Raw genomic sequence first — 12,976 nt, 5'->3', positions numbered from 1 at the left:
TTATTTTTCTTTTTTTTCTTTTTGAGTTAAAGTCTGTTCGTGGACAATTTCACAGACGCACGCAAGGCATGCTGACCACGCTCACTCGCACATCATTTTTAACAACCCAGCTTTTCTTACTCCATGCAGGACACAGGGCTACCTCTTCAGAGGACAGATTATTATAGAAGCCTGGGTCAGAGATTTGTTGAGGCCACTAAGGAAAACGTGTTTCCTCATGGTCAAAAGATGGGATCTGCCTCTGGACTTGGATAGAGACTGAGGGTTCCAAGATATCCAGAGCACAAAAGAGTTAATCCAGCAGGCCCAACGCGTTGGTCTCCTGGACAAAGGAGCCAGCCCTCAGAAAGGCAGATTCACCTTAAGTCATGCCAAAGAGATGGGGGAAATAATCACCCCTTTCTTGAGCTAATGCACCTTTCCTTCCCATAACTCCTGTCTGAGTGCCTCTTCCACCATGTGCTCGATTTCCTAAATTACCCAGAAAAACATAACTTTCCCTTTTCCGTTCTTTTTTTTAAAAAAAACAAAAAACTTTTTCCATTTTTTCAGATAGTTGCCAAAAGCTTGAGTGTGCTGCTCTGAACGTTCTGGACTTTCTTGCTTTTTCTCTGAGGCTGTCCATGACACTCACTTGTATCCACGTCCACGACATACGGGAGCTGTCCCTTCCCCTCTGCCATCTTCCCTCCTGGAAACTGCTGGGATTTATACCTGGCCTGCCCTGGGGTTCAAATAAAATAAATTCAAAATTGTCCTCGAGTTTCCTTCTGAGTCCATTCTTAAATTCCTTTATTAATGACTAAGAATCCTTAAAAGGAATCTCTACTGCCTTCCCGGAAACATTTGGCAACCCAGGTGAGGCTACCCCAATTTTCCAGGAACAACAGGGAAATAAAGAATGGGCTTAGGATCTTACTGGGTCCTTTCAGAAGGCAGATGTGTGGAACTTAGGAATGTGTCTAGGAATGTGTTTATTCTCAGTGTTCTGGGCTGAGTTGGCAAAAGGCTGTTTTGAAACCCAGGAATTAAGACGCTCGTCAGGTGTGGTGGAAAGCACTGGGGGTATACTATATGCCCCTAAAATAATGAGCTTCATCAGAAACTCAGCGCAAAAAAAGGACACTGTCCATTCTAAGCAACATGAACTGCCCTTAACAAGCCGAAGTGATTTTCCTACAAATTACTTGCTTCTGCTTCTTTTTCGGAATAGTTCGGTCAAAGTTTCGTTTCTTTACGTTTCCATTTGCTACAAATACTTCGACACTTAAAAGAGCTGAACTCTTAAACTGCGAACCTCTGGTCTGATGAAGACATTACTTTTTGATATCACTTTCATCATTAACAAGTGACATGTCTCTCTGTCCCTTCTAGCACCCAGATTAAACAGCCAGACACCTGGCCCACCTCAGTGGCTATATGGGGGAGGCGTCATAGGCCCCTTTCTCTGAAGGGGAAAACTGAGGCAGCTCAGTGGCCTGTTAGATGAACGTCCCGCAGTAGCTGCACTCACTCTCGATCTAAGTGTTACCCGATGTAAAGGAAATGGTCTGACAAAGTTGGCAGTACACGAGGAGATGAGATGGGGGATGAGGTGGGGTAGTGGGATGGGCGACGGTCAGTGATGGTGGTGGTGATGGTGATGGTAGTTGGTGACAGTGGCGGTGGTGACGCTGGGCCGGCTCCTCTCCCGTTTTTCCATGACTGCAGGTCCTCGCAGCCTCCGCCGTCCCCGCGTGGCCTCTGCCCAGAGAAACAGGATTTGCACCCAAGCCTTACGTCCGCGGGCGCGAGGCTGCGGCGCCCCGCGAGTCGGCCACGCGCCCCTCTGCGCCCCTGCGCCGGCGCCGCCCGAGCATCACCACCAAGGCTCCTCCGGCCCGGCCTCCCCTCCGCCGCACTCCACCCCCAAGGCTGCAACCGCGCCAGGGCCCGCCCCACCGAGCCCCCCGTGGCCTGGCACCAGCCCCCGTCACTTACGCTGCGTTGAGCGGCCGGGGTGCGCCCCGAGACAAAGGCTGAGCGGCCCGGGTGCCGCCGGCTGCTCCCCTAGCTGCGGCTGCCGGGGACTAGGAGGAAGATGGGGAGGATGGAGAGGAGGAGGGGCGGGGAGCAGGGGGAGGCAGCGAGGGAGCGTGGGGGAGGGGCCCGCGGCGTCCGCCACCGCTGCAGCGGTCCCAACCCCAGCCCTCCTTCCTGGCCGCTACCCTCGGGGGGTGCAGACCTCCGCAAGGGACCAGGGTACCGCCCCCCGGGGGCGGGGTAGGAGGAAGAGGAAGGGAAGGAGGAAGGCGGTGAGTGCGCCTGTGTGCTGCTTGCTCCTCAATCGTGATCGTCTCCACCCACCCCCGCGTCGGCCCGCAACCCTAGGAACCTGCTAGACTCTCCGCCTCAATTGCCTGGCTCCGAGCCGCCCGCGCCCACCTCCCTCAGTGCCGACACACCTCTGCCCCAGACCAGCCAACCCTATCCACCTCCACAGGCGAACAGACCTGAAGGTTAAGTGCCAGTGCTCTGGTGAGGGAGAGCCATCTGAGGGGGGATGGAGGGTCAGAGACCTCTATGAACCACCTTGTTGGGGCACCTATTCCTCTCTAGCACCGACCCTAGCACCTAGGTGACCACTAAGGTTGACAATTGGGCGGGTGAGATCTTGAGTCTCCCATGGGTGTCTCTCTAGGAAAAGTAACTCCATGGCTTGACTCAGTCATTTGCATCTTGGTGCCAAGAGTGATTTTGATTTTTTTTTCATATTCTGAAAACTTCTCTCTCTCTCTCTCTCTCTCTCTCTCTCTCTCTCTCTCTCTCTCTCTCTTTATGTTAAGTCAAAGGAGGAGGAGAATAGTGAAACAAACCATCTTCAGGTTCAAGACAAGACAGAATTTTCCAATCTTTTATCCTCTCTAGTAGAAAATATGGCTATTCCATCCCTAATTGTCATCCCAATTAATGGTGCCCCCCCCCAGCTTCCTGGGCCCCAGGCTTCACCTGTGCTGCTTGGCTTAGGTGGGAACTGATACACCATGAGCTAATCAATACTGATCCAGCAAGGGCCAAACTGCCCTGGCTGTGTCCCAGACTCCTTGCCAGATGTGACTGGCTGAAGCCTGTCCCTCTAGAAAAAAATGAGCGGAATGTCGACTTAAATTCTAAGGGCTTCAGTTCTTACCTCAGTGAGCCCAAGTGCAGGTTACAAGCCATAGAGGTAGGCTGAGGTGTTCCTTGCAGATTCTTGGAGTCTTGAGGGTGAAGCTGGGCTGCTTCCCCAATGGTTTGGTGGGAGCCCTGGGGTCCACACACAGTATAAGACCCATGGAGGATTGGTTCCTGCCTGCTCCTCAGAAGGCACATGCTAATGACAGGCAAGCCATCCGAGGGTTTACAGTGTGCCTTATCCTTCCTGTTGGCAAAGCAGAGGGGTGTCCTTTGGTGAGTGTCTTGGGGAGCAGTGCTATGCAGTAGGTAGGTAAATAGATCAAGAGAAAGACTCTGGTCTCAGACTATCTGGCTTTCGGTCTTTCACCTCTTTATTAGCTGTGTGCCCTCAGGCCAATAACTTGACAACTCTGAGCCTTGTTTTCTCACGGGAGAAACTAGGAGTATGGATGGAGTCTATTGGGTCTGCTGAGAGGCATTTATGCTCGCAGAGTGCTTGGCCTAGAAAAGTTGAGAAGGTGTGGTAAGCACTTAACCTTCCATATAGGAACACAGAACGATTTGAGTCCAGAGAGATTGCTGTTCTGAACAATTTGTGGCCTTGTTTTCAGAGGGGCACAGAGGCCCAGCCTCACTTCCTTTGCAGAAGAAGCTCAGTGTACAGAGAGCAGGATCGCTCTTCTCTTCCCAGAGGCCTGCAGAGGTTTGTGCAAGTCTTGCTAGCAGGCCTCTACAGAACCCCTCCTGGATTCTTACAGCATGACTCCAGGGCACAGTCTTTGAAGGGAATGTCCACTCTCTGTCCACACTTTCAGCCACTCTGGCCACAGTGACTAGAAAATGCCTGGTCTGCCTGCTAGAGCCTTATTCTGTATGCTGTCTCCAGCAGCCTCCCCAGCCCACATTTGTGGTAGCAGCATCAGGCATCCAGACTGTGCATGGGTTGAGCTGGTGTCTACCCTCACTCCTGGCGTTCCTTGTGATAGTTTCAGCTTTGCCCAACCCCATGCTGTGCAAATTACTTCTAGAATGAGCAAGCAAAACCTGTCCTGCCAAGAGGGTTGGCCCTGGACCGTGAATTCCAATCCTTAGTCAACCCAGCAGCTGGCACAGGTGACTTGAAATTGCCCACGTGCTCACCCATACCTGAGGTAGGTGGAGCAGGGCCTAGAAAAGCATGTGTGCCCTAGACCCTGAGTATCTAGCCCCTTGGTAATGACTTTCTGGTTTGGATAGATCATCCCCTGGTTGATTTCTGATCTCATCTGCAGGGAGAAGCACAGCCTTCTGCCCTGATGGGGCTCAGGACTTCACTGACCTTTTCTGATGAGAGCAGTGTTGGGTCTGTCATCTTTGCATCACTGTGGAAAGAGATCCAGAGAAACCCAGTTTAGAGAAAGGTTTCGGAGGGTCTCTGAGGTCCCTTGACTTCTGTTGCTTTGGAGCAACAAAGAAGTGAGGCAGAAGATCATGGTGGGGACCCAATGAAGCAAAGCTGCTCACCTCATGGTGTCTGGGAAGCAGATAGAAGATGGTCCTTCTTGGGCACACCCCCAGTAACCTACCTTTCTGCCATTACAGCCCACACTTTACCAGGCTCTGTCACCTCTGAATAGGGCAGTCTGTTGGGGGTTGGTCTGGTGCTGCTGTGCATTCAAATGCTAAATCCTGTACCCCAAGATCTGGTTGCTCCAAGACAAGTGAATGCCCACATACACTAGCTTTCATTGTACAAACCTTATCCCCGCCCCCGCAACCCCAATTGAAAACTATTGGTTACATAAATGTAGCCATAGCCAATGACTGGTGGGATAAGAAGGATGTGGATTATCAATTGTCTGGCTGGTGGTCACGGGTAAGGACCATGAGAAGAATAGAGGAAGAAGAAGGAGAGAGAATGAAAGAGGAAGACAGAGGGAACAGGAGATCTCCGTTAGCCAGGATGGACCAGGAGCGTGGGCCTGAGCAAAATGGAGCCTGAGGGCAAGGTGGTGGAATAGAAATAGCCCAGGAAGACACAAACAGCAAGTACTTGGGGAACACATCTGGGGAAGCACATCTACCCATCAGAAAAATAAGATTTGGGATACTCCCTCAGTTACTGTGCAAAAGCTAAATAAATAAATCATAGTCTGAGTCTCATTTATTTGGAAGCAAAGCAAGGACAGGAATAATTCCATTAAGTTACAGCAGACCAATCCTTGGGCATGTGGGCCTCTGGTAGGCATTTAAGATCTGAACCAAACACCCCCCTCCTCTGTCTTTGCTGTTTCGTGTCCCTCAGACCTTCATTTTCCTTAGACCCACCAACCCTTTGTCACAGTAGCCCATCACACTGGGTTTAAAAACCTTTCATACAAATTCAGGAAAATGTAGGCAAATAAAGTCAAGTATTGGTTTTACAGGATGAGATAGATACATGAAGCATGGTGTCTGGTTCTCTTCATGGAAAAGCTGCCGGATTTTAAGTGTTCTTACAGAATGTGGAATGTCTTGTGATTCTCGGAGATAACTTTGCCGGAGAGCCTCAGGAATGGGTTACGATGAAACAGAAAGAGGGACGTTTATTAGCATCCATTTGTTCTTTGTGGGCAATCTGACACTCTCAGGGAGAACTTTATAAACTATTAAAATGACAAAGAACTTTAGTCTAGATAAAGAAATAGAGTTCAGTTAGCTAAATGGAAGACCGTACAAATGTAAGCGGACAGCTTTCAGTGATGAATGGGCTCGATAGCTATAAAGATCAACTTACATAAGATTAATAGGAGGGGAGATGTATAATATCTGGGCTTCCAGCTGTTGGGGAGTGCTAGACTTATTGACATTGAAGATAAGCTCAGATAAAAGAAATTCCATCCAAATGGAGGGAAAATACTTTAAAATAAACCTAATGCTAGCGACTAAATTAAGGCAGTAAATATATCTGTGGTTCCAGCTCATTTACTCTTATAGGGACTACAGATCATTATAATGAACAGTAGATTATTAACCACAAAGTGCCCTATGCATCATGAAGAATTTGAGCCACTTACTCTCCCACAGCAAGGGAAATCCAGTCGTCCCCAAATCAAGGATGCTTGCACACACTGGTTGGAGACTAAGAAAATACAGAAAATCTCAGAGAGTGGTTTTTATCAAGAGGCGAAGTGGGTGGACTTGCCAGCCAAGAGAAAATGACAGAAGTATTGCTAAGTGACAGTCTGAGGCTGGTTAGTTATTGCAGGGAATCCATCAGGGCCACTGGGAAGGGGTGGCCCTCATGTTCCCTCTAAAGGAAGTCCCAGCGCCAAGGCCATACTTATGAAGAACTCATGAAGGTGTGCTGAGGTCAACAGTTTCAGCCTTGCAGGTGTCTCAGCTTTGGCACAAAATGGGGAATGAAGATGTCTCCAGATGATTGCTATGCCCAACCCTCAAGTACCCTCCAGTTGATTGCTTCCAAGTGAGACTGTAAGCGTCAGAGAGAGAACTGCCACCCCCTTGAGAACATGACCAAATTTCTGATGCCCCGACGGTGTAGCTCAGTGAAGTAAGATTGCTTAAATGTCATGAAGCTGGAGTAGTTGAAGTGAGAGATGACAGGAATACTGAACTATATATAGACATATGCCAAAGGGGAATTTACACCACAAAGTTCAGTCCTAGCCAGTCCCCATGGGGAAAAAGCTGAAGTAGGAGGTAGGGGTCCTGATGAATATCAGAGTACTGTACCATGTACAGCTCCGCGGGGCTGGGAAAATGGTGGCTTCTTGCCTACATTATAAAATAATTTTATAAAATAAAACAATGTGATCTCCTTATTAGGGGAGTTAGAGCAAGGACTGTCCATAAATGTTGATCATTATTAACAGTATCATATACCAGGTGGTGGAGCACAGGGGTGAGGTGGGGTGGGGTGGGGGTGGGGACGGCTCCTGCTTCTCAACCATAGCATTTGATGAGTTCTATCTGGGCAAAAGTAGAGTCACATAATGGACTTGCTAAAGAGGCCCTGTGTTTTTACAGTGAGTTCACCTAAAGTCAGAGTTTTATACTTTTCTTTGAACTGTCACCTACTAAGAAATACACATTGTGAGTCAGGCACATAGCATCTACCTCTGTAAAGCCATATTCAGAGGTTGATGAAACAGTACGCCTCTGATACACACACTGCACACTGACACGTTCTAGTCTGTTGGATGGTTATTTTTCCAAGCATATTACTGCTGATTTCACAGTCTGCTAATGGATCAAAACGTACAAGTTGAAAGGCAAGCAGTAAATATTTTATACATAGTTTCTGAAGTGGTTCATCTTATGTGCCATTTTGAAGAGCCTAAAGGAAAAAGTGTGTGTGTGTGTGTGTGTGTGTGTGTGTGTGTGTGTGTGTGTGTGTGTGTGTGTAGTGAATGTGTTGTGTGTAGTGTGTGTAGTATGTGTGTATATGTGTGGTGTGTATGGTAGGTATGTGTGTGTGTAGTGTAAGTGTGTAGTGTGTATGGTAGGTATGTGTGTGTGTAGTGAATGTGTGTAGTGTGTAGTGTGTGTATGTGTGGTGTGTACAGTAGGTGTGTGTGTGGTGAATGTGTTGTGTTGTGTGTAGTAAGTGTGTAGTGTGTATGTGTGTATATGTATAGTGTGTATGGTAGGTGTGTGTGTAGTGAATGTGTTTTGTGTGTGTGTGTGTGTGCGTGTGATCAATAATGTGTTATCATTGATGGTGATGTAATCTTTAAGTGTTGGAGGGAAGGGATTTGACAAGCATCTCTTTCTTTGGTGTCTCAAGCAGACACACTTCTGTCCTATGCTCTTCTTCTAGAAATTTTCTTTCCCTTTTAACACCAGGACATTTAAAATCAAAACCCAGAAAATGCCTCTCAATTAAAATTTTACACTGCCCATTGCCGCATGCCAGCACTGTTACTGCCTTTTGTTGCTGCCCATTATAAATAATGACCCTCGGCATGTTTTGTAACCAGGGCCATTAACAAGCATACCATTCTGCTCACATGAAACAAACATGCATCTGCTAGGGGGGCTTACTGCAGAGTCTTTTTCCTGTTCTCTCTCTCTCTCTCTCTCTCTCTCTCTCTCTCTCTCTCTCTCTCTCCTCCCCCCTACAGAAAATGGGAATTGAAATTTAAGAGAAATATAAGCTGTAGTTGCAGCTTCTTTCAGGGGCCTCTCCATTTGGGTCTCAGTTTGGGAGCCATACTTAGGGCTGCTGTATCAATGAAATGAGAATTTAGTAGGAGGAGTCTTGCCTTTACCCCTTGGTTTCAGAGATAGAGAATGACCTTCTCTTCAAAGGTAACTTTATAAAGGAATAGAAAAAGACCGGAGCTTGCATTACACGGACAGGATGGTTATGTATGTCAGTTATGTCTTACAGTTGTACTGAGACTGAGACATCTTGCAGGATGGTTCAGGCCTCTGGTTAGATCTAATGAAGCCTTCATGCGTGTCGCAACCCAGCAGTAAACATCACACGATGTGACAGAGCTCATCTCTAACAAAGCCATTCTGCAATAACCCATTGCTATGAAAGGAGCCAGCGTCTTTATGGCCCAAACTCCCTGAAGGCTCACCCCAAAAACCTTGTACATGTAAATTAAGTTCCCATCACATGAAATTTGGAAGACACATTTGGAAACATGAAGAGGCAAAGAGAGAAGACCGCTAGCATTCCTGCTAAGGACAGCCAGGCAGGACACTCAGCCAAGGGATACAGCAGTGGAGTAGATGACCTCTACCCTCCTAAAGGTGCCCCCATTAGATGAGTTCATCCAGAAGACAGAATGAAAGGGACCTAGTTGATGACATGGGGATGGTGAGCTTCCCGTAGTAGAGCACAAAGTTTTGACCTAGAAAGATTTGAGTTCTTGATGACTTTGACTTGATTACGTCTCCTATGGTTAAGGAGTATTTACAAGCCCATGGCTCCATGAGTCCACTGGGCTATCAACAGAATACCCCATCTCTATTGTATGACAGTGACCTCAAACTTTCTCAAGCTTTTTAGACTGATATCCTTACATCCATGCTTGACATGGTATTCTCCGTAGACATTTTGGTTTGGCAGTATGAGGGCTAACCAGCTAACATGCCCCCCCCTCCCGGTGACATAATATGCTGTGGAATCTAACACTTCCAAGATCCCAGTATGAGAAGAAATTGTTCCAATGTCTTTTTATGTATAATGGGCTTAAAGACATGGCTAGCACAACCCTTTGTTTCCTAGACCATGTATCTGGCTTCTGAGCAGAAACAACCAAACACTGGCCATTGGTTCCAGGCAGATGCTTAATCAAGTCACCGACAGCTTTAAGGATGGTACCTTCCATCTGCTGCCATAACTGAGCTTCCAGGATCCTGCTAATTAATGCTTTTTCTAGGTAGAGGAGCTTGGGGTGGTAATAGTCCAGTTCCTGAACTTCTGTGGTCACAAAATGTGTTTTCTAGTTACATTTAATGTTGTAAGGCGTATTGTAGGTGTCAATAAGGAACACGCCCCCCAAGCCAAAAATCTGTGAGTCTGGCAGGGCACCAAGGAGAGGAAAATTCAAACCGGTATGTGTCAGTTATTTTACTTGTTATTCTTACAAAAACATTTGATAAGCAGTAAGCTAGGAAGGAAGGTTTATTTCTGCTCACAGTTTAAGGACATCAGCCATCGTGGTAAGGAAGCTTGGTGGCAGCAGCCTGAGATAATTGATCACGTTATGTCCCCAGTCAGGATGATGAGTGCTAGCGCTGAGCTCACTGATCCCTTTTTATCCCTGGCCATGGAACAGAGCAGTCCACATTTAGAATGGGTCTTCCCTCTTCAGTCAACTATTACTAGAAACTTCTCCAAGTATACTTCCAGAAGTATGTGTCTGTGGTGTTTCTAAGATCCAGTCATGTTGACAATGAAGATTGACTATCACGCCGCATGAACTTCTCCTATTGGAGACAGCTTGCTAAACTCTCAGAAGCTTGTGAACTACCACCATCTTATTCCTTCATCGGGACCAGTGGTTCTCAACCTTCCTTACGCTGAGACTGTCTAATACAGTTCCTCATGCTGTGGTGACCCTCAACCGTAAAACTATTTTCATTGCTTCTTCATAACTGTAATTTTGTTACTGCTATGACTCATAGTGTAAATATCTGATATGCAGGATATCTTATATGCGACCTCCAAAGGGGTCACAACCCACAGGTTGAAAACCACTGGTCTAGAGAAAGGAACCATATCAAGGGCTCAACTGGTTGCTGTTCAAAGTACCCAGCAACAAGTTTGAGAGGGGAAAGCCCTTGTGTTTGGCCCTTCGTCATCCCTATTACTATCCTAGGACGAGTTTGTCACAATAAAGGGTGAGAAGGAAAGGGTTGACAGACAGATCTCTACTCTGTACATCTGCTTATTAGGAGAGCCATGATTCTGATGTCTCCCTCATTAGGACTCTTGATTCCTTCCCACTCTGTGACCATCCCTAATGTGAACACCTCTAGTGTGAACAGCCCTAGTGTGAACATTCCTAGGGTGAACATTCCTAGAACTTCATCTGCACTCCTCCCTCTGATAAGTCCTTTAACAGCAAGGAAGTCTAATCCCTAATACAGCAGTGTTAGGAAGTGGAATCTTTAAGAAGTAAATAGGTCATGATGACCGACTCTACCCACATTGATGGACTAATACCATATCAGAAGAATAGATAGACTGTTCTGTCTTCATTTTTCCTCTACTGCTCTGTGGTGCCTTACCCTATGGAATGATGGGGCATAAAGGCTTTTCCAAATGTAGTAACTATCCTGGGCTCCCCAACCTCTTATATGTATAATAATAAATAACTAAAGTATAATAAACTTTCATTATTTATAATTTCCCAGACTATAGTGTCCTGACTTAACATTTCATAGCCAGCCCCAGCTCATGAACAAAAGTGTATCCAGATCTTCTAATCTAGTCCAATAGGCATCCTGAAGTATGACTAAACAGTCAACCGTTAGCACCAGAAAAAAGGAAATGCCTTCTCTGTAGCCTGATAAGGGGGTGCATGCCTGTAATCTCAGCACGCACAAGGCTGAGGCAGGTAGATGGACACTTGGAGGACAATCTGGAGTATACAGGAAGATAAGCTCTCAAAAGGTAGGATAAAATACTGAAGAGTGGGCAATGTCAGTGAAATATCTGTGGATACAAATATACTCTTTAAAGAAAAGACAACTTTTCCATCTTGACTTCTAACATAAAGTAAGAAGTACAATGCACCATGGGCCTCTCCAATGTTTAGAGGTGGCCTATTTTATATACCTAATTGCTTCTGCCTGTATAACAAGTGTCACAGATATCTCCCATGTTTGAATGAGGCTCACAAGGAAAGGCTTTGCAGTCTTGGAGTTAGCACACATGCCATTTGGATCCTACAGTATCAGAGTGTTGAGAGTATCAGAGGTAATGTATGGAGTTTTTGACAAGCTCTAATGGGGACTTGGACCATAGGACCCCAAGATTCTGTAGCAGCTATGCTGTCTGCCATGATTATAATGTACTCCCACCCACCAAAGTTTGTGTGTTTGAAGTGTAACCTTCAAATCCATATGTTGCTGGTAGTTAGAGGTAGTATTTGGGCCATGTGGTGGCTTAAATGAGAAATGTCCCCCATAGGCTCTGATATTTGAACACTTGGTCTCTGGTTGGTGGCGGTGTTTGAGGAGGTTTGAGTGATGGAGCCTTGCTGAAGGAAGCATGTCACTAGGGGAAAGGCTTTGAGGGTTTGTAGCCTTGTCTACCTTCCAGATCATTCTCTCTGCTTTACGCTTCCCATTGAAGATGTGATCCCTCGGCTTTCTGTCTTGCTTGCTGCCACCCCAGCAGGATAGGCCGCAAGCCAGAATGGACTCTTTCTTCCATAACTTGTTTTTGGTTGTGATGTTTTATCAGCCGTGTTTTATCACAGCAACAGAAAAGTAACAAATGCAAGAGGTAATCAGGGTTAGATGAGGTGATGAAGATGAGGCCCCTGTGACTGGGATTAATGACTTTATAAAAAGAAGGAAGCGGAGGAGGAGGGAGAGAAGGAAGAGGGAGAGGAGGAGGGAGAGGAGGAGGAGAAGGAAGTGTATAGTAGCCTACTTGTTCTATCTATAGATATATCTATAGATTTCTAGATAGAAACTGTCTATCTAGGTATCTGTAGATAGATAACCATATAGGGAAACTTATACAGTTTCTCCCAAGGTTATGATAACATATTTGCCCTCTGTTATAACGTCTGAAGGCTACCTGGAAAGGCATTTACCTCTTGCATGCATGTGTCATTCTCTGCTGTTAACAACAGCAAGAAGCCCTTTCCCAAGCCATCAGATTGAGTGAACTAAGAAGCAACTATGTGTAAGGTCTGAGGTGAAATCAGTACACCTAAGACTGAGCACGATTAGGACTAGAGGGTCAACAACTGTATCAGCCCTTCATGGCATTTACCCCCATGGGGCTGGCTCCCCTAATCTCAACTTACCTCCGAGGCTTTGTGGGGCACAAGGAGATGGAGGGAAGGGAGGAAGAAGCAGGAAGAGGAGGAGGAGGGAAATAAAGCCTGGAGCTGAATGTACAAGTGAATTGGTTTGGTTTGTGACTGAAGGAAGAAAACTTCAAATGAAGAATTCAAATGAACAGTAAATATATTGCTTTAACTACTGACCTCTGACATCAGGGAGGTGCTCTCCAGGCCCCACACTGTACTGAGAAACTATTGGCAGTTGAGAGCTGCTGGGAAAGGGAGAACCTTTCTCCTTTGAGGATGATTTCTCAAAGAAGATTTCCCTGGTTTATGGATGGCCCCACAACCATGTA

At 46.5% G+C, this 12,976-nt stretch overlaps 1 protein-coding gene across 2 annotated transcripts in view; it reads right to left on the bottom strand.

The window, feature by feature from the left end:
* Gpr45 (G protein-coupled receptor 45) overlaps positions 1-2,486 on the bottom strand; it is an 88,002-nt gene extending 85,516 nt beyond the window's left edge. The window contains exons 1-2 of one of the 2 annotated variants that reach the window (XR_005488869.2): positions 1,981-2,486; positions 4-1,743 (exon numbers count right to left, since the gene is read on the bottom strand). The gene's annotated coding sequence lies outside the window, so the exon portion shown is untranslated. Of the gene's footprint in view, positions 1-3; positions 1,744-1,980 lie in introns of those variants that run through there. The other variant, XM_039083259.2, reaches the window with a different exon arrangement.
* Positions 2,487-12,976: the final 10,490 nt, after the last annotated feature.

Source organism: Rattus norvegicus, chromosome 9, assembly GCF_036323735.1.
Source record: "Rattus norvegicus strain BN/NHsdMcwi chromosome 9, GRCr8, whole genome shotgun sequence".
Lineage (NCBI taxonomy): Eukaryota > Metazoa > Chordata > Mammalia > Rodentia > Muridae > Rattus > Rattus norvegicus.
This window is presented reverse-complemented; position numbering and strand designations above follow the sequence as displayed.